Source organism: Condylura cristata, unplaced genomic scaffold, assembly GCF_000260355.1.
Source record: "Condylura cristata isolate star-nosed mole 26May11 unplaced genomic scaffold, ConCri1.0 scaffold00013, whole genome shotgun sequence".
NCBI lineage: Eukaryota > Metazoa > Chordata > Mammalia > Eulipotyphla > Talpidae > Condylura > Condylura cristata.
The window spans coordinates 32,093,520-32,116,794 of record NW_004567114.1 but is presented as its reverse complement, the minus strand read 5'-3'; positions in this window follow the sequence as shown (position 1 = coordinate 32,116,794).

Below are 23,275 nucleotides of genomic sequence, written 5' to 3'. Positions count from 1 at the left end.
TCTCCTGTAGATATTAAAAGCAAATGTTGTTCCATAATGAGGATAGTTACAGACACAAAGAAGTTATTAGCAGAAGGAAAGATTATTTCAGGCAAATTCTCCTTTCCGCAGAGGAAGGCAGGGAGGTTATAGGTGCAGATCACCTTGCTGGTGTGATTAGGAAATGCCAGACTGATTGGTTTAGGATGGCACTTCTGGATGAGGTTGAAACTGCAGTAGGTATTAAATCTGGGTGGAGCCCAAGATGAAGGGCTCCCTCTAAAGTCTTTTTCCCCCTATTTTCAACAATATGCATCCTTCAGTTGGAAGGGTGAAAGTTAGGAAGTGGTAACAAGGTTAGGGAGGTCAACTGGCTTAGGCATTGTACGTAACAAATATGACTTCTGCCATACCTATGTGTATATATAATAATTTGACCCCTGCCATTGCTGAATATATGCCCAATTGTCCAGACTTCCCCCTACTAAGCACATAATCTGGGAGTTATTAAAAATTTCACTCTGTAGCTAGTGTGTGAATAGGACTCCTCTTGCTGTGGAAGGCAAAGCCTTGTCCTGGAGATCCCCACGTGGTAGAAGTTGCCGTGTTTCTTAGATATGAAATCGTCTAGTGAAAATGAAAGTATATTTCCACTTGTGAACAGTATTGAGCATTATTAGAAACAGCAAAACTAAGAGAACCATAGTCCTCTTATGGAAAAGTAAGAGGAAAATATCAACTTTAAGTAGTTGTTGGGAGACCATTTCTGTTTCCTGGTTCCCATTAGTTATATTTTCAGTGTCTCCCATGTCCCAAACCCTGAACTCACTTAGAACCCAGTGTAGCTAACCCAGCTTTCATCCCTTTGGTGAGTTACAGTATTACAAATCTTTGCTCAACATTCATCACTATCCTAAAATGTTTCCTTCTAATTTTGTAAAACAAAAATTTACAGAGCTATTTCTCTTCCATCCTATCTTTAATTGTTGTTTTTCTTTTGTCAGGGTATTTTCTCAATGAACTGGGTATTCTTTATCCCATTTAAGCAAATGAGACTATTGTAATTTTCATTTAAGTTCAAGTTTCACAGCATTTCCAGCTCACATCCAAAGTTCACATTTTAGACTTTAAGACAAAGATGAGGGGAGCAGCAGGCGAGACAGGAGAGGTCTACCAGCCATGTGGGTCACCTCTGGGGCCAGGAATTGAACTCACAGTGAAGCGACTGTGGCCAGCTTGCAGTGCTGCATCCTAACCTGTTGCACGACCAGGGAGGGTCCCCATCTTTTCTTCTTCTTTTTTTCCATCGTTTCTTCTTTTAAAAACACTTTTAGAAGGAAATACCTAAACAGAGGAATGTAAATAAAGTTATATTTATTTACTTTATTTCCTGTACCCATCAGCAGCTTCAACATTTATCATCATTTCCTCTATCACTGTTGTCTCCCACTCTTTCTTACCCTCACACATTTTTCCCTTGAGTATTCTGGGGAGAAAAAAATCCCAAATGTCATCTTATTTCACCAGTAAATATTTTAGTCTGAGAGCATTTTGATGCTAAACCTCAAAAAAATGTTTATTTTCCTAATTAAGACTATTATATAATCCTGGTACTATGTAATATAGCTAAATGTCACTATTTGAACATGACATTAATACAGTCTTTGGTGCAGGGGGAGTGTAGAGTACAGAGAAATAACTTGATATTCTTTCCTGAAATACACAAAGAGGAATATGCCAAAAGCCAAAAGGTCATAAACTAGGACCTAAGTCACAAAGTGGGGCAGGGATCAGGTACCAGTGGTACCCAGAGCATTTTGCACAGACACATTGTAGTCTTGCTGAGAGAAATGTCTTACTAGCAACAGATGTATCTAATTTTAAGAAAGTTATCATTAGTCACCACAATCATGAAGACTGGCAAGCAGGAACTCTAATGAAGTTTAGAGTTGAGAGTTCCACATAACAAAGACAGTCATTCTGGGCTAGGTGAACTGTTTCTGCACACATGCACAAAGGGAGCACATCCAGACCCTTAATGGAACACGAAAATCAAGCGTGGATGTGACTGCTAGTCAGTGACACACTCCTTTACAAAAGGGCATAAGCCCTGGACACTGTGGGTTTTATGGGCCACTCCCTTTCATCAGCAATGTGGCAAACCATGATTGAAATCCAGCCACAGACCTACTGGTGAGGCAGGATGAATGTTTTGTGCCTAATAAATACACTCAGAGCTTAAAACAGAAACACACTGCGTCCCACTACATTGGCCCATAGAGCTGAGAATGGAAAGCCTGGCAGTAGAAAGCTTTCACTGAAGGCCCCAAAAAACTCTGAATATCACAAATGCTTCTTATTTTTTAGATCTTAAAGACGACATTTTGTGTTATGTTTTAATACAAAATTTGGAAAGGTATGAATCAGTTGAGATTTAGTAAATATTACATGATGGAAAAAGCATATAAATACCTACACACAATCTCTTAAAAACTGTGTTGAAAATTAAAAATTTAGGTATAAATCTAATAAAGTATGTAGAAGACTTACATATAGGATAACAGTAAAACTGTGATGAAAGAAATCAAAGAAGATCTAAATAAACATCAGATACTGATGAAGTTGTAGAGCAATATATTTTCATTTATAAATGGAAAGTGATACAATGAACTAGAAAGACAGGCTGGCAGTTTCTTACAAAGGCAAACTTTATCTTACTATATTATCCGACATGTGTTTCTCTATATTTACCCAAATGAATTGAAATTGTATGTCTGTACAAAAGCCTGCAGCTTTATCAAATGTTGATTTGCAGCTTCATTAAAACTAAAATCAGTGAACAGTAAAGAAGTTCATATATCCATATGTGGAATATTAGTCAGCAACAAATTAAACTATTAAACCATGGAAAGACATGGAGGAACTTAAAATGTGTATCACTAAGTAAAAGAATTCAGTCTAAAGCGATTACATACATACTGTATGGTTTAAATTATATGACATTCTGGAAAAGGCATAATTATAGAGACAGGATCAGTAATTGCAAGGGGCTCAGAGTAAGGAAGGGAGGGATGAGTAGTAGACATAGGGGATTTTCAGAGCCTTGGAACGGTCCTGGATGATGCCATAATGGTGAACACACCGTATTATGCACTATGAAACTCACAGAACTCTACCACATAGAATAAGCCTAATGTAAACTATGGATCGTATTAATAATAACATCTCGATAGTGGCTTGTCATTTGCACAAAAGCACTTTGTGCGACTCCTTTGGAAAGGAGAGAAAGAGGAAGTATGTGGAAATTCTGAGTGTTTTCTGGTGCTTTTTTCTGCAAACCTAGGAATTTTTTTTAAAGCACTGAAATGATATTTCTAAGTTAAGTGTGGTACTGAAAAGTTAGGATTCTGATGAAATAGAAAATTCCTTATTTTGTTAGAAGAAGCCTGGTCCTAATATTTTTGCTAGGGTCAGAAGAAATCTTGCATTTTGTCTCCCATAAAAATCTCTTTATCCATATTCATTTTTCCCACCTCTTCTTTCAACTACTATCTGCTCCTAAGCTTCTTAAAGCAATCCGTTAGCATAAATGTCTAATAAAGACCTATTTGTTGGTCAGTTGTTTGGCTTTTTAGAATGGCTTTTAATTTAAAACAGCTCTATTTTTTTTATTACAAAGTTTATTTTTACATCATTTTGCACATTTTTTTTTTCCCATCTCGATTGTAATCCCCGCGGGTTTCCCATCACCAAAACAGCTCTATTTTTAACCTAATAGACCTTCCAGGCACCAGAAGTATCCAGAGACCTTTGAACATTTAGATGCACCACTAGTCTTTCCTCCAAAAAACCATAGTGTCTAAGCAAAGGTAGTAAAGAAGCTCCCTAAATGGTTTCATTCCACATTTTTGGCTTATTGTTAACAGAACAATCAGAGAGAGTCTACAACATAACTTCTTCGTGGATATGACTCTCAAAAGACATCAGAAAAACTACCATCTACTCAGTGCCGGCCCCACTAGCCTTCTCGTTGACATGAAGAGTTGGGCCTTTGCAGGTGCCTTGTCCTGAGGCTCCACCCAGATAACCACCAGCTCGCTCCATTCTTAATGTATTTGCTTACGTGTCACCTTTTAATGTGGCGAAACTTCCGTATATGCCAGATTTTAGTGTTTCCCTTCTTTTCCTGCTTTGGTCTGTAAGACTTACCATTCTCTAATATTTTATCTTAACTTTATTTGTGTGTGTGTGTGTGTGTGTGTGTGTGTATTATCTCGCTCTTCCTTAAACTGTAAGGCTCAAAAGGGCTGAGATTTTGTTGACTTTGATCCCAACTGTAATGCCAACACCTACCACTTGCTTGAAGCATAGTAGCTGCACCCAGGGACTAAGGCTATGGTGCATGGCTGAATTGGTGGTGGGAATTTCACGGGGATATCATACAGTGTACAAAAGTGAAGGATGATGTAATGAATATATTAAAAAAGAATACTAATAAAAACATATTTTAAAAAAGAATCATAGTGAAATATAGTGGGTGCTCGATAAGTACTTGTTGAATGAGTATAATGGCTAGCAGTGTCCACTAGGAGCAAATTTCTTTTTGAAGTTTTTGAAGTAACACCCATTATAAATCTGGGCCATTTTATAGCATGATTTACATTTATGTGATTTGAAACATAGGCATGGCACAATGATTATCCAATTTACCTCTCTAATGGAAATAACCCTAAATAAGTATTGTATAACTATAAAAGGTAGAAATATTAGCTGTAGGCTCTGATTCTCTTGAATATTGTTGATGACTCAAAATTTACCTTTTACAATCATGAAGTAGTATTTTTTTTCTAAAAGCAAGTGTTATGTGCAACACCCTTCCATGTTTTTCCTTGTGCTAAAGGTGTCAAGCTTCCTGTATAATGGTCCAGCTTTCCTATAAAAATACATACACTTGTTGCATATTTTCATTACTGGTTTTATGATTCAATGTCTTCTGAAGTCAAAGAAGTTGCTTTATTTATTAGTTTTCTAAAACCAGAGGATCATTACTGTGTTTTTGCATTGCTACTTACTGCGGCAGAGTAGAGGAGCGCTTTAACCATCCAGTTGGCCAGAGCGAGTAACTGCCTCAATCAGCTGAGTTCATACTGACACCTGGAGGCTGTGTTCAGAACCACATGACAGCTATTAAACATGAGAGTAATTAGGGCCTCCATCCCTGAGGCACTAAAGAAAATATCTAAAACATTTAAAAAATCAAAAAGTAGTTTTCAAAGAGTTTGTTGTGAATATTTTTGTATCTTCCACAGAAAGCTCTGTTGTTTGGGACGTTTGAGTATAATTTTAGGGAATGAATAACAGCAACCGTGGCTAACATTTCCTGAAAGCTGGTTAATGTCAGACAGAACACTAATGCTTTCCTTGCAACAGTTCATTTCTTCTTAACTCTGTGAGGTAGGGACCATTATTATCCCCATTTAACAGTTGAGATGCAGGCTCATTATGGCTGATAATTTCTCAAGGTCCCTTGCTCGGTCATGGCAGAGCAGAACTGTGACCCACAGCCCATGGGCACTATTGCAGAGACTGTTTAGCCAGATTCAGGTGTGGCACCAAAAGAAATCTCTATGAAGAATAAAGCCTGCTGGGTCATTTCTACAGGCCAAGTTATGTAACCTGCTAAATCAGAAAAACTGAAAATATGCAATGAAAAACATTTCTTGAGTTGAGAATTGGCAGGAGGGGCAGGACTGTCTCAGAACAGTATCATCACTGCCAACTAAGTTCAAGGTCTACTTTTGAAGTGCTTTTCAAGGTCAAGTGAGATCTGTCCAGCACTATCTTGCTGGGGACCTGAAGTATGATTTTATCTGATGAGCCTCAAATGTGAATCTCCTAGTGAGATGTATAGACAGCTTTCAAGAATGACTTTCATCATAGAATTTATATTTGTGTCCCATTAAAAGCTAGTCCAATCTCATGCTGTATTATGGATGTATTACTTTTGAAAATGTTTTAATTATTTTCTAGATAGCATAACTATGTTGTACTCTATTTTTACATTAAAAGTTAATTTCTGACATGAAGATATACTGCAGGTCATGTATTATAAGTGTAATTCTATGTTGACATTCAAATTCTTCTGTAATATGCTAAGCGCCTCTAAAGATGACCTAGCAGTTTACCTAGCAGAACTGCTATATGTGAAGATATATAATTCCACAACTGCTCTTGAAGCATTTAGCCAAGAAAATGCTAATCTTTGCTCTCAGGATGTTCTTCCCAAAGTAAACCTTCCTTTCTGTTGAAAAGTTTGTAACTGTGGGTCAGAATGATGCTCTCAGACTTGATTTCTTTTACATTTAGATGAAATAAATTTGGGACTTCATCTACGGTTCAATAAAAATGTCTTCTAATTTCATATTTTTGATAGATAAAAACTTTAAATTTTGATCAAGTGCAGTTTATTTTCTTTGGTTGTTTGAACTTCATTTTCATATCTACAAAAACTGTTGCTTAATCCAAGATCACTACGAATCACTTGAATGTTTTCTTCTGAGAGTTTTTACTTTTAGTTCTCATACTTATATCATTGATCCATTTTGAGTTAATTTGTTGTATGTGGTGTGAGGTAGGAGTCCAAATTAATTTTTTTTGCATGAACATTAGTTGACCCAGCACCATTTGTTAGTAAGATTTTTATTTCTTCATTAAATGATCTTGACACTCTTGTCAAAAATCAGTTGAAACATAATAAACAAGTAAGAATTGTTTCTAAACAAATATGATCATTTTGCCAGGAATTTGTAGACATCATATTCTCCATAAATGTGAATATCAGCCTATTTTTAGTAGGGGACAGTATATCTAACATTCCAAACTTGAGAATAACAGTCATCACTTAATAACCTTTTCTATTCCCAGAAGAAGAGAAAAAATCTGTGGGAGTGCCAGCGGTCTCTGGCAATCTTAACTGGTATTTCCCAGAAATCTCTTGGGAAATAGCAATAGTTATCTTAAGTTATACTTATTCTTTCTGTAAACCCTAATGTTCTTAGATAACAAAATATCTTAGAACTACATAAAGTTTAGCAGATACCTGTAGTAACTTTTTGTTTCAAAACAAGAAAATTCTTAAATAATGTTCTAACTGGATTTCAGAGGAATTTATGAATACAGTAGTTCTATAAGAAGCCCTGGAAAATCTGGCTGGTTCTGGGTTTGCTATGAACCTAACTAGTATGTGACCAGATAGAAATGCCATTACTGAGACCACCCTATAAAGAGAAAAGGCACATCAAATTTATTATGGAAGGAACAAATTATCTAAAAATACAAAACCGGGGGGGAGTTGTTTATATATTTTTTAAAGATGTATTTATTTATGTATACTAGAACTGGGATACAGGCTAGAGGTATGGTGGTGGGATTGGTGGTGGTGAGAGGATTCACCAAAGACAGAGTAGGGAGCAGAACAGACGGATCTACTGAAATACACTGTTGAGGGGAGCTGTGGGTGGGACAGGAGAGGTTTGCCATGCTATGTGGATCACCTCCCTGGCCTGGGATCAAACTCATGCTGCAGTAGCTGTGGAGGGCTTCATAATGCTGGACTTTAACCTGTTGTACACCATCTTAACCATTAAAGCAGGTTCTAAATGTGTAGGCTGAAAGGGTATAAGCAAAGTTCCATAATGATAAAAATATAAACAATTGGCATCCTAAATAAAAATATAAATTTATATTAAAGTAAATAATGGACCTTACTTATCTATGACTTTTCCATTAAAGTTAACAGAGAAAATAAATTCCACCTTTGTGAAATTCAGATTCTGGCAGGAGGAGATAAACATTAAGTATTATATAATATGTTAAGAGGTGATGAGATAAGTAGAGCAAAATAAGGTGGAACTGGAGTATTGGGGAGGACAGTATCGAGGGAAAGGCTAATTAAGAAGATACGATCTGAGCAAGGACCTGAAGGCAATGAGAAAGTTAGCCAAACATGTATTGGAAGAAAGGCTATTCTAAGCAGAGGAAACAACTATATCAAAAGAAAGAACCATATAAAGTAGGAAGCTGGAATATTCTAGAAATATCAAGTAATGTGACTAGAGAAAGTTGAAGGTTGAGTAATAAAAGAGTAGGAATAGGGTAAATAGAGAAAAGTACCAGATCATGTGAGATCACAGAGCTTTAATTTGCAACCTGTCACTGGAAGGTTTTGAGCAGAGAAGATGGCTTACATACTGAAAGAATTAGGTTAGCTGCTGTATCTAGAAGATATAGTAAGTAAAGTCAAAGCAAGGAGATCTGTTTGAAGAAATTGCAGAAATCTAGAAAGTCCACATGGGACTGGATGGTGGTTCCGTGAAATCAGATAGAAGCAGTGATGGTGGGGAGAAGCAGCCAGCAGGGTTCCCTGAGACTTCACCTCAGTCTAAGAGAAAGAGCATTGTCAGCCTCTGAAAGTATAGACTTGCCATCACCTAAGTGAGAAAGGGCTGTTTTCCTTTGAAAAGTGAATGGATGAGCTATTCATTTTTGAAAGATGCATCTGAATAGTTTGTCAGCTATCTAGTGGAGCGTTCCAAAAAAGCAAGTGGATACACAACCTGAAATTTGTGAGAAAAGACCTCAGCTAGGGCAATCAAGAAGGAAAAACTCATGCCATTTGCAGCAACATGGATGGAGCTGGAAGGGATCATGCTCCGAGAAATAAGCCAGAAAGAAAAAGAAAAATATCAAATGCTCTTGCTTATAAGAGGAATTTAAAGAAAACAAAAAAGGAATCAGAAAAATAAGGTAACTATAATGAAGAAAAATCAAAAGCATCAGGCAACTATAGATCAGAGACATTCTGTAGGGGAGGAGGAGGGAGAAGGATCAGGACAGAGCACAAGGGACTCTGGTGATGGTGCAGGGTGAACTGGTGGTGGGAATTTCATGAGGAAATCATACACTGTACAAAAACAAAATTTGGGGAGCCATCGCCTTATCCTTGGCAGTTAAGGTCATGAGATAGATGAACCATAAAGAAAGTGAGTATGAAAAGAAAAAGATCTGAGGACAGAGCCCAGGATCCCTTCAACATTAAGAGGAGAATCAGCAAAGGCAAGAAAGGCCAACTGACCATATAGGAGAAAATTCAGAATTAAGAGTGTAGTATCTTAGAAATCATGTGAAGAAATTAGGTTAAGGAGGGACCAATTGTTGACAGGTTATATAAGATGAAGACAGAGTGTGAACAAATTTACTACGGTCATGTTTGAGTGAGTTTAAGGAAGGGGTGTTTGTAGATTGCCAACTGAAATGGTGGACACCATAGTCATCAGTAAGTAGTATACAAAGAATGGCATCTACACAACCACATTTGGGCTGTGCTTCCAAGTAGTGGAATGGGTCTTTTTTCTTGTTTGTTCACCTAAAATTCCATTAGCACAACACTAAAGGCATACAATGCAAAATAATAGGTCACGGTATTGAAAAATGAGAACAATCAGTAAATCTGAATTGTGAAAAATTTCTAAAGGATGTAAAAGAAATGAAATTGATTGCTAAAGAAATAGACAAAGTCCAAATCTCAAAAGAAAAATAGGGGCAAACTGTCATGAAGATAAATTTATTCATATAAAAAATCTCAAAAGTATTTCAAGTTCAGGATCATTTATTAGATCAGGTAGATTACATAATAGTTGCTAGAGGAAGAAAGGGAGAAAAGGAGGGAGGAAAGTAGGAAGAACGTGGGAGGGGTATGAATTTTGTCCCCAGAGATCTCTGTAAGACTTGTATAACCCTGATAGCAAAGCCAGACAAAAATAGCATAAAATCAATTGTTGCACAACTTGAATATACTTTTTAAAATGCTGAATTATAATCTTTAGATAAGTGAATTGTATAGTGTGTGAATTATATCTCCATAAAGCTGCTTTTTTTTATTACAAAGTTTATTTTTACATCATTTTGCACATTTTTTTTCCCATCGCTATTGTAATCCCCGCGGGTTTCCCATCACCAAATCACCCGTGCCACCACCATAGTCCCGTGCATTTCCCTCCCTTCCCACCCACCCCCACCCCCCCGTTTTTGATCCCATTCCCCACTCCGCCCCCACAGAATGTCTCTGGTATATGGTTGTTCATTATTTTTGTTATTTTCTCTATTTTCTCGCCTGGTCCATTATGCTCCTGCTATGAGTGAAACCATCCGGTATTTTTCTTTCTCTTTCTGGCTTATCTCACTAAGCATGATCTTTTCCAGCTCCATCCAAGTTGCTGCAAAAGACATGTGTTTCTCTTTTTTGGTTGCTGAGTAATATTCCATTGTATATATGTACCACATCTTTCTAATCCAGTCATCTACTTTTGGGCATTTGGGCTGCTTCCATGTTTTTCCAATTGTAAATAAAAAGCTGCTTTTTTTAAGATTTATTTATTTATGCATACAGAACTGGGGTACAGGCCAGAGATGCGGAGGGTGAGAGGCTTCACCAGAGACAGAGTGGGGAGCAGAACAGGCAGATCCACGAAGTACACTGCTGAGGGGAGCAGCGGGCGGGTCAGGAGAGGTCTGCCACGCCATGTGGTCACCTCCGGGGCAGGCGGGAGTCGAACTCATGCCGAAGCCGTCTTAGATTCTCAGTGCTGTGCTTTAACCCGCTGCGCCACCAGGAAGGGCCAAAAGCTGCTTTTTTTAAAGATTTATTTATTCATACAGAACTGGTGTACAGGCCAGAGATACGGAGGGTGAGAGGATTCACCAGAGACAGGGAGCAGAACAGGCAGATCGATGAAGTACACTGCTGAGGAGAGTGATGGGCGGGTCAGGAGGGGTCTGTCAAGCCAAGTGAATCTCCTCTGGGGCAGGCGGGGATGGAACTCATGAGGAAGTGACTTAAGCTTTTTTAGCGCTGTGCTTTAACCCACTGCGCCACCAGGGAGGGCCAAGCTGCTATTTTTTTTTTTTTAAAGATTTATTTATTTGTACATACAGAACTGGGGTACAGGCCAGAGGCTCAGGGGCGGTGAGAGACAGAGACAGAGTGGGGAACAGAACAGGCAGATTGACGAAGTACACTGCTGAGGGGAGCAGCGGGCGGGCCAGGAGAGGTCTGCCACACCATGTGGTCACCTCCGGGGCAGGCGGGAATTGAACTCATGCGGAAGCGGCTTTAGATTCTCAGTGCAGTGCTTTAACCCGCTGCGCCACCAGGGAGAGCCCCAAGCTGCTATTTTTTTAAGAGCATAATAATTTATGTAACCACTACCACCATCAAGATACAGAGCTATCACATTACAAGAACAAAACTCTCTCTGATGCTACCACTTTATAATCACATCTACTCCACACCCATCCCTAGCTGTAGTAACTACACTAATTGTTTTCCATCTCTATAATATTGGTTTACTGCTTCCTAAAAAAATTTAATAACTATATTTTCCTAAATTTTTTAAAAATATCAAAGTCATAAGAACTCATTGGTGAGTGTCTTTTTTAAAGTTCTTTGTTTCATTTAGGTTCCAACCGATTGATTCTACTTTTAATCATACATCCTAATTTTTAATTGGATACTGGCCATAGTGTATGAAAATCTATAAAACAGCAGGAAGATGTTATCTTCTTTAAAAGAGGGTCATAGGTTTTTTGTTTTTTTTTTTTTTTTTTTTTTTTTTTTTTTTGGCAGGCAGCTGGCACACCAGTAGATCACTCAGATCCTGTTGATAGTCAGTGTTAGCCTTTGTTAGAGCTTGCTCTATTTTCTATTTTACTTCTAGGATGCAGTGTTTCTGGAATCTCAGCATAAAGTTTAACATGTTTACCACATTCCTTTAACTCAGTGAACCTTGAGCTACAATTTCTGTCTCCCAAGAACTTGATGACTATTGAAATCTCTAACTGGCTTTTTGGAATCACAGGTGCTACTCTCATTTGCTTTGCTGAGGTCTCACAAATGCCCGTGCACAGTCTAGGAATGAGTCAACAGCTTGAGGAATTCATAGCAAATTAGGAATTTGGAGGTTTTCTAACTCTGAGGATTCCTCCTTTCTGGATTCTGTCCTCAAATCTAACCACTGTTAGAAGTCCTTAGTTCTTGTTGTTTTGACCCAGTGAAATTGCTGCTTTCTGACTTCTTGTTGCTTTGGCCCAGTGAGATTGCTGCTTTCTCCTGGGGTCACTGACCCCACCACAGTAAGTTAGGTGGAGCCCACAAAGGAAAAGTCAAACAAATGTTGGGCTCAGATCATGGGTTTTCTTTAATTGGTTCTCCCCTTTTGAGTCCTGCCTGTTTTACTTGTACTCCTCTGCTGTAAGTGCTATTTATAATTTTGCTTTGTTTCTTAGTTGGTAACAGTGGGAGGGTTACTCCTATATTGGTTATTCTGTGTTGACCCTTAGGGTATCTCTTAGACTTCCTGGGTCCTTGCAGTGTCTACTTTGTCCCTCTTACCTGCACCCATATTACCATTTGGCCTTCTCTTACTGCTGTCTGTATATCTCCTGCCACAAGCATGGCTTATCTTTAATCCATCTCTCTTTAGATGACATAAAGCTGATGCTATCATTGATAGAAGTTTAAGTACTATGTATAGGAAGGCTTTTTGTAAAAATTTCTATCCATAGGTCTCTTTCACATATCACTCTCAGAACCCCTTTATTTCCTACCTACAGAAAGATTACAAATTCTTTTGGAGTTACATTGGCATAGTTATTCATGAAAATTTCTCTGGCCTCCAACTCTTTCTGAATGTGTCTCCAAAACTTGATATAGTTGTTCAACCATCAAGTAGAAGCCCATGGAAATTAATCAACATTGTGTACTTACTTGAGAAACAACCAACTCAGTTAGAAAAATAAATACTAGTACCTTGTTGGTGGCACAGAAGTTAAAGACACAGCACTATCAAGTTATCACCAGCCACTGCAACATGAATTGGATCCCCAGCCAGGGAGCTGAACAGCATGGGACAGCAGGCATCTCCTGTCCCATGCTGCTCCCCTCAGCAATGTATTTCAGTACATCTGCTTGTTCTGCTCCCACTCTGTCTCTAGTGAATCCTCTCACTCCCTACATCTCTAGCCTACACCCCAGTTCTTGTATGCATAAATACATCTTCTTTTTTAAAAAAGTAAATACCCGTGAAATGAGAGTCACATCTTAATCATATCCCCCCTTACCAGTATTTCCTGCTCTACCTCCCAAACTTCATAGCACTGACCCAACATTTGGACAAAGGTATTTCCTATAACTGACAGCATAGCTAGGTCTTCATATGGTTTTTGCCACCTAATGGTCAGAGTGATGATGAATGATCTAAGAGGATTAAACTTGCAGTCACAGCCTAGGGACAACAGGGATTTGGGGTATGAGGAATGATAGAATTCATTCTAATGATTTCTTAGTCTTTTCTTATTTTTCATTAGTCTTAAGGGAGGTAGAAATCAGTTTAATTTTGGTATACTTCTTGGGAGTAGTGTATTAGGAATCTTGAAAAGCCAAAGAATGTTGGAGAGGTGGGTCCCCCTCTCCACCACCATAAAAAGGCTGGGGTGGGGTTTTCGACCCAGAAGCATGTAGAATTCTGTAGGCAGGGTCATCACATATAGCCTGGAAGGTTGTACATGGTGATGTACCAGAGCCGACCATCTACAGGGACTTGAGTGTGGATGGCAACAGTGGGTTGTGCCACATCTGCTAATAGCCATAGAGCTTCTCTCCAGCTGTCCTACCAATCCTGCTATGAGTTAAAGCTTGGGAAAGCGTAGTCTTGTCAGTTAGCATTATTAATAATGGTGTAAGCAGCCTAATTAAAAGCATTGACTAGTAAATGAAATTTTAGAAGATGTTTAAATTGATATAACTGTTTCAGAAATTCTGAGTTATTGGAGCAGTATGTTTGTCTATCCTGATTCAGTTCCTGACTGGTTCCTATCAGGACCAAGTGGCAGAAATGATAGTTTAAGTAATGTTTGTTCTATATGCAATGGGGCTCTAGACAAAGCTCTCATGTAGACGGTCCTCTTTGTATGTTTAGATTGAATACGCATCCCCATTGCTTCTCAGGCCAAACAAGTCTGAAGTTTGATTTGAATCATATATCTGTTTTTCTACTCTATCCTAAAATAGAAGGACCTTTCCATTCATCACCATATTTCACATACCTGTAAAGAGTATAGATCCTCAAAAATAAAAATTGATGAACCAATGGTAATTTTGTATGTTCGTTTTTAGGAATGAATTTGATATTCAAGAGAGAAGTTAATTAAAATCCAGTTCATTTCTTATTTTTTTTCCTGTGTGTGAAAGCTGCAAAGCCCTTGGGGTAAAAAGGAAGTTGTAAGGACTCTCAGTTGAATCTAAACTCTTTGCCAAAGTTCCTAGGCAAAAAAAAAGAAAAATGAAGTTAGTTATCTGGTGCCAAACAGCTGCTAAAATATTCAATTAGGAGAATGTCAGTTTGTTCAAGATAAGATAGAATAGGTTGATTTTAAAACTTCAAAATTAATGGGGGAAACCTCCATGTCTTCGCTAGGTACATGTATGGCAGCACATTTAATAATTTACATATTTAATGTGTCCCTGTTAATGCTAGCTTTAAAAATAAGTCCATGAGCTTTCTAAAGAATTCTAAACTTAGAATGATGGATTCATAGATTTAATGTAAACCATTTGGATTTTTAAATGATGTTTGAAGGTCTCTATGCTTCAAAAATGTTTCTGTTTGGAAAAAGATACTTTCCAAATAACCAATTAAAATACTTGAGATTATAAAGCTTCCATTTATAAAAGGAGCAAAAACAAACATTTTTTGAAACTTCTGTTTGAAAGCATATGTGTAAATGTTTTTGCATTAAAAACGAGGAAATTATTATAGCATTTCTCAGTTTCAAGATACATTCCTAATCAGTTCACCTATGAAGTTATCATAAACGAAACTGTTGTAACTAATAATTTTGTTTATCAACAAAATGTATACAAAAGTATTTTTTAAATTTCATGCGTTTCAGAATGGTGGCATGGAAAATACATTAAGATATAATCATACATACATTAATTGGAATATAGATTCACTTGTATATAATGAGTCTAAAATAACAGTGTGCTAAATAATTTAGTTGGGAGTTTATTTCCCTTAGTCACCATCTGGTAGTAAACTGCAATGCCAGCTTAAGAGAGCTGCTCCTTGGGCTTTCCCTGGTGGCGCAGTGGGTTAAAGTACTGCACTGAGAAGCTAAAGCCACTTCCCCATGAGTTCGATACCCGCCTGCCCCAGAGGTGACCACATGGCGTGGCAGACCTCTCCTGACCTGCCTGCTGCTCCCCTCAGCAGTGTACTTCGTTGATCTGCCTGTTCTGCTCCCCACTCTGTCTCTGATGAAGCCTCTCACTGCCCCTGAGCCTCTGGCCTATACCCCAGTTCTGTATAAATAAATAAATCTTTAAAAAAAAAAAAAAAGAGAGAGAGAGATCTGCTCCCTGAAGTCACTCAGCGACCTAACTCCTACATTGTACCATCTCTAGGATGCTCCATGTACCTTCATGTCCATATTGGTTCATGACCATATTACCACTTTAGCCACACTTGAAACAAGGTAGAAGAAAAACAAAAGGCCAAGCAGGGAATGCCTCCTCCACATTAAAGACACAAGCCTGAATTTGTAGTCAACTTTACCATTTGTGTACCATTGATCAGAATTAGACTGAAACAGCCAGGTGCAAGAGAGTCTGCTGAATATTTAAAATTTCTTTTAAAGAAGAAGAAAATGGTTATTTTTTTTTAAAGATTTATTTATTTGTGCATACAGAGCTGGGGTACAGGCCAGAGGCTCAGGGGCGGTGAGAGGCTTCACCAGAGACAGAGTGGGGAGCAGAACAGGCAGATCTACGAAGTACACTGCTGAGGGGAGCAGCGGGCGGGTCAGGAGAGGTCTGCCACACCATGTGGTCGACACCGGGGCAGGCTGGAATCGAACTCATACGGAAGCGGCTTTAGATTCTCAGTGCTGTGCTTTGATCGGCTGTACCACCAGGGAGGGCAGAAGAGAATGGTTATTAAAGACAAATAGCAAGCAGGCTCTTTCACAGACTTATATCTTTAACCACCAAATATCCAAATGCATCTGACTTGTTTTTCCTTTACCATAGGAAATATTCTCAAAGTCCCATCCAGTTATATCAGGTTCAAAGTTCAAGATCTGTTGGTGATAGGCAGTGATCTCCATTTTGTGGCTTCTTCTGTTCTGATTACCAACAGCCAATGGGGAATTTCTTTCTCCATTCACAATGATAGCTTTGGAATATTTTCAGAAAGGAAAAGAAAAGCACACTGCAGTCATTGTTTCTATGAGTAGTAGTCAAATCCTTCTGCCCAGAGCTTGTGAAGAGCCCTGTCCTAGTAATGGAGGCAGGTCCCTGATTTAGCTGTCTGAGAGCAATTCCCTAGTGTCTAATATTCCTATCTCTAGGAGGTAATTCCTTGTCCATTGGCCTCTGTGGACACACCTGAAGACAAAGAGAAGTTAATGTTCCTTGAGGACCACATAGCTTTTCTGTGTAGACTGATGCTTGTTGGAACATATTTACAAATCCACAAATTGCTGAGAGAGACAAATCTAGTAAGTATGCAATCATAAGTTCATACTTATACGTTCAATGCCAATCAAACACTATGAACTTCTTCATGCCTTTATTCCACTCCGCACCACCTTTATCCCTCAGTAAAAGCCTATTTCAATATCAATATCTTTCTATACTCACTTGTTCAATTCTAAAATAATTTCAGGATTGCTACATCAATACCTCTACTTACAGCAAATTTACAAAATAATGTTCAAGATATCTTTATAGGCCTTATCCATGGAATATATCCTGCTAAGGATGCACATCAGAGAACTATATTCAAAAGCCACTTGGCTTTTTATTTTTGTTCTGTGTGACTGTGTTGGCATTTTTTATATGTATTGAGATTTATTTGTTTCTGTTTGTATTCAATTTTAGATTTTACCTCTATCCTTTCTGATTTATCAGTTAATTTTGACCCATAGAAATAAAGACATATTCCCTCAAAGGGAAGATTATAAGGAAGATGTTGATTTCCTTAAAGGTTAAGCTGCCCTTCTACACCAAGAAAAAAATAGGCAAAGGATGTGTACAAAGTTTACCCCCCAAAACTGTAAACAGTTGGGAGACAGATGAATTAACAGAACTTATATTTTTGCACTGTTCTGAGAAGATACATGATTTTCACAGTAATTGACCATATACAAGTCTTAAATAAATGCTAGTGAATATGATTGTCATGATCATTATACTCAAGAGTATTTAAAAATACAATGATCTACCATCTTTCAGATATCAGATTAAACAGGTTTTTAAAAACTATTATAATATAATGGTAATAGAGAGTATTGGTGGAAATATTAAGAAAAAAGCTATATACTTTTATGGAAATATAATTTGCTATCTTTTAGGAAGGTTACATAGTGTTATATATCAAAAACATTAAAGTTTTATGAACTCTTACTCAGCAATTGCATTTTAAAGCAATTATCATAAGAGGATAATCAAATAAATGTGACAAGACATATGTATATGGGTGCTTAGAGTCCAAGAAACAAGCAAAAAATAAAAAGTGAGCCAGAAATAAATGAAACATCTGTCTTCAAAGAATTGGCTAAATGAATTATGATGCTTTCAGTCTGTTTCAATTTTCCTTAGACGCCCTGAATAATTCGGCTATTTTAAGCTCTTCTTACTACCAGATACTTCAAAAGAGAAATAGGTCTAATTATTGAAGATAAGAACTAAATGAAAGCAATAGTTGTTCAGTGACATTTCCCACCATAACCCTACCCCCAAACCCTCTCACCCTTGTCCTAATGGAAGACTTTCATCATTCAGTTATGTTTCCCTTCAGAATAGGTAGATTTCACACCTCCTGGTTCATAGGTCATCTATACAACCCACAAGTTTTCCAACCTAGAACATGTGTATGGAAAATGTCAGACAGGATTTCATACAGATAGGACAGATGTAACATTGACCACAATAACCCCAATGTGTCCAGAGCTTGGAGTATTATAGTGTTTCTCCAGATTTCTATCCACCAGAATAGGTAGTTCTTTATCTCAGTTCAAGGCCACTACATCAAAAGGAGGCTAAGGCAGTTTCTCTCTTTAGTATGTATTTCACTTTTAGACTCAGAAATTGTGAGCAGGTCAAACTAGTATTGGCTCGAGTGCTTTATCTAACATAGGGAGGTAAGTCTAGTAATTCAGAACACTATTCTGCTTGGGTCTTGTTGACCTTCACAAAATTATCTTTTATTCATGAGAATTCCTATTGTCTTAATTCTGAATATAACGATGGCCCTGGTTCATAAGAAGAAGGAAAACATCTGTAGAGAAAAGTTGCTACATGCAAACAGAATTCTGTCTCTCGACTCCCAAATTAGATCACCACATTCAGAATGTTGAAAACTATCACTGGAATCCTAAGTTAGACATTAAAAAGCCATTAAAAGAGATGATGAGATGGCTGTTTATTAATGTACAAATAGACATCCGATAAATTCTCAAATTTATGGAAATATAATTTGCTATCTTTTAGGAAGGTGACAGTGTTATATATCAAAAACATTAAAGTTTTATGAACTCATTTTTTAAGTAAATTGTAACCAACTATGTGTGATACTATACCATTTTCTGGAGTATCTCAAAGAGCACATACAAAATAATAACAGTATCTATCTGGAATATTCCTAAACTAATAACCTTTATTGTTATTCATATATCACATCAATTGTTTTAACCTAGGTGTTTTATTTTTGAGTGATTTTCCAAATCTTGGCTTTTGTGATATCATTTCATCTTTTTTTGCTTTGTTTTAATTTTTTTTTAACCTCTTTCTTCATTTTTGTACAATGTATGTTTTCATCTTGATTGTAACCCCATGGAATTCCCACTAGTAAGTCACCCATGTGCTATCACCATAGTCCCTGGTGCTCTTCCCACCCCTATTATATCATTTCATTTCATCTTAAAATTTATCTCAATATCTTGTTTATATGTGTCCTTACTTCATTTTATCTTTTTTGCAAAAATTTAAAATTTAGGTTCCATTTTACCAACATGAAGTTATAAAATAATTTCACATCTCCTTTTAAAGTTTCAACTAACTGTTTTAAGTCTGTTTTCACTTCTGGAAAATGGTTCTCCTTCGCAGAGAGACCCCATCAGTTTTAACACTTACGGGCTCGGGATGCTGTTTTTCACTCTAGGGCGTCATGGTGGCCCAAATTGGAAGCTGTGCTGTGGGGAAGAGTTACTCTCTTAAGCCCACTAGGACTAAGTACATCAGTCCTCTTAACCATTTTGCCTTGTCTCTTTCTGGCCTCTTGATGATTGAGTTAAGGGTTTATTCACATTTCCTGTCATGGGTTATGCTGAGATCTAGCCCAGTCCACCCAATTTCAATTATTTTGAACATCAGCATCTTTGTCCTGATGCTCTGGGAATCCTCAGGAAAATTATCCATGTTCTCCCTCGTGATTTCAAATTGCTTTTACTCATATATCTTCTACAGAAAAAACATGTCAACTTCTGCCTGGAAAAGCACCTTGTTACATAATTAGCTTTTCTTTCAAACTCTAAAAATAATGTGTGCTCTTAATAATTAATGTATGCAATAAAAGAATGTACAAAGGGGGAAACATTTCAGTTATTGTTAATTTCAACAAACACAGATAAATTATATTTATATTTAGATAGATTTCCTTATTTTACTTTTATATTTCTACCACTCATTTTTAAACAAATAAAAATTATATTAATGTTCTCCATTAACGTTATGTTTTAATATTTTCTCAAAGTATTTATATCCAAATTTTCCAAAATGATTTCTCTTTAAAAATAGGACTTTATATATGCAGCCTTATAGAGTGATTTTTCTAATCTTGGTTTTTATTATAGCAATTTGTCTTTTATTTTCCTTTATTTAAAAAATTTAAAATATATTTTTTACATCAGTCTTCATTTTTGTACAATGTATGCTTTTTCATCTTGATTGTAAACCCCATGAAATTCCCATCACCAATTCACCTATGTGCAATCAGCATAGTCCCTTGTGCTTATGTATATATGTGTGTGTGTGTGTGTGTGTGTGTGTATATATATGCACATATATATATAAGCTAATGTGTGTGTGTGTGTGTAGGCAGCATATATAATAGGTTAATATTATAACTTAATTCCTTTTGCTAATTATTTAGGTAATTTTATGTTTTTATTAATTGTAAAGAAGGTTGAACGTCTTGTACATAAATAATTTTTTTTTTCAATTTCCATTTCTTTGAATGTATTCCCTAAAGGAATGTTCTGGACAAGACTATTTATAAAACATTTAAAAATATCCTTTCTAGAAACAGATCAAAGGGGAATAAACCTTTTTAATCATACAATGAACAAAGATACTGGTTTAATTTTTACTTTTTTTAATTTGTGGCCAAGCACTTTGCCTTGGGTAACCCATTAGAAGCTAGTAATACCTTTTTTAAAAGATTTATTTATGCATACAGGCCAGAGGTGCATGGGCCGTGAGAGCATTCACCAGAGACAAGGTAGGGAGCAGGACAGGCAGACTGACTGTACACTGCTGAGAGGAGCAGCGGGAGGGTCAGGAGAGGTCTGCCGTGCTGTGTGGGACAACTCGGGCAGGGATTGAACTCATGTTTAAATGGTTTTAACTTCTTAGTGCTGTGCTTTAACCCGCTGCACCACCAGGGAGGGCCGCTAGTAATACATTTTTTTAAGTGGCATTTTCAATCACACTTATTCCTGATAAGTCTAAGAATAAAGTATACAAGTTGATCTTTTTGTCATAAAGACAAAACCTTTCTAAAAAGCAGTAATTCTTGAATTTTCATCTGCACATCAAACAGATTAGATTCTGTCATAAACCCAGTGGTGGACTTAGCCAGAAAGAGTACTTTGGGCTCAGTATCCCGCTTTAGCTCATTTCATAAAGCACCATACAGCAACAGCAGTCTCTTTAGAGACACATGCAAGCAAGATCATCATGGCCAGTTTTAATTTAGAAATTTAGACCTGACCTGGGAGTTAATAAAAACTTACATATGGATTTTCAGTGCATGACATGTAAGGATTCCTTGTTTATCGGCTGTTTTCCCAAGCACTCCGTTGCTTTGGGTCCTTCAGGCCCACCCTGGTGCCGGGACTTACACATTGCTGACTTTGGCTCATCTCTATGGGCCTTACATTGGCTCCTCTTGCAAGTGTTCATTTTATGATGGTTTACTTCAACTACATAGACTTTTTTTTTTTTTTTGGCATAAAGCTCTCAAACTATTTTTAAGCACATTTATTAGTGGTAAAAGTCCTTTACTTTTCATCACAGAAAAACCTCACATATAATTCTATGTAACAACTGCTCCATTAAAGCCAGGCATGGGAAATGAGTTTTGCTCAATCCCTCTCTGAAACCCAGTGGTCTATGAATCATTCCAGAGAATATGTAAGTTTAAAAATCAGAGGTTCTAGGCCCTCCCTGGTGATGCAATGGGTTAGGACACAGCACTGCAAGCTAGCCATAGCCACCTTAGTGCAAGTTCGATCCCTGGTCCCAGAGGTGACTCACATGGCGCAGCAGACCTCTCAGCAGTATACTTCATAGATCTGCCTGTTCTGCTCCCCACTCTGTCTCTGGTGAAGCCTCTCACGGCCCCCTGCACGTACCCCAGTTCTGTATGCACAAATAAATAAATCTTAAAAAAAAAAATCAGAGGCTCTAAAGTCAAATAAGTGAAATTTATGAAAAATAAATTCTTGCCATTTGTGACAACATGGCTGGAGATAGAGGGATTGTGCTGTGTGACGTTAGAAGAAGAAAGACAAATGCCAATGGCATCACATGTGGAATATAGAAAAACAAAACAAAGGATCAGATAAAGTCAAACCAATGCAAACCCTCAAATCAGACTGTAGAAATGAGGCTACCAATAGGGGGAGAGGGAGGGACAGGAATAAAGAGGAGAAAGAGAACATGGACTGTGGGTGTCTTGGGAGTGGATGTGGTGTGATACCAACATCTAAAGGGGATGATCTTATACCTCTTAATCACATAAATACAATGTTGTAATACAATGTCTGTTACCTCAATTAAAAAAATAAATACTAATAATAGAGTCACAAATCAGACTCAACAATAGAACAGGATTATGATACATGCAATTTGTATGACTCTCCAAGGCATTGCAGTAGGTGAAACAACTTAGTTAAAGCTTACTACTCTATTATTGTGCTTACATATCATTCTTAAAAAGATAAAACTGTAGGTATGGAGAATCTGTCCATGGTTTCCAAGGGTTGAGATTGGGAAGACAAGGACAATATAAAGGAATAGCAAACAAAAAAAGAGGCAAAAACAAACCAACCACAGGATTATACCAAATAAAAATGTGGTTCACCAAAAAAAAAAAAAAAAGTCCTGAGAGCAACCATCAAAGTATTCAAATACACCCCAGAAGTGGTCAAGCAATTTAACTTAAAAGTTTTAAAACTTCAATATGTTTCATTTTATTGTTGATCTGATTGTGAAGTTAATGGCATATTTACTAGTATTTAACTGCATTTTTTAAATTGAAGTAACATTGGTTTGGTTTGTAACACTGTATATGATACAGATTCATACCTTTTCACATATATGTTACCACACCACACCTACCACCAAGGCACCCAGAGTTCCTCCACTCTTGGGTGCCCTCACCCTTGGCCACCCATTCCCACCATCCTTTTCTGGTAGACTTAATTCTGCAGTCATATTTTGAGGGTTTGTTTTAGTATAGTTTTACCTGTTACTACTGTGTTTAAATCCCACCTAGGAGTGAGACCATCTGGTCTTTGTCCTTCTGGTTTATTTCACTTAGCATAATCCCTTCCAGATCCATTCACATTGTTGCAAATGACATGTTTATCTATTTTTTTAATGTAGCTGAGTAATATTCATCTGCATATATAGGGCATGTATGTGGGAGGGGAGATGTGTGTGCATACCATATCTTCTTAAACTGCTCATCTGTTGTGTTCTTAAATTGTTTCCATAACTTGGCTAGTGTAAGTAGTACTGTAGTGAACATGACACAAGCTATTTAACCTCTATCGACAGACACGATACAGGTGGAGGGAAAGTGCTCTGAAAAATCAGACTTTCCACGCTAACTTATGTTATGACCTCCCTTTTTTGTATAATCGTAATATCAAAATATTTTGAGCAACCTTCAGC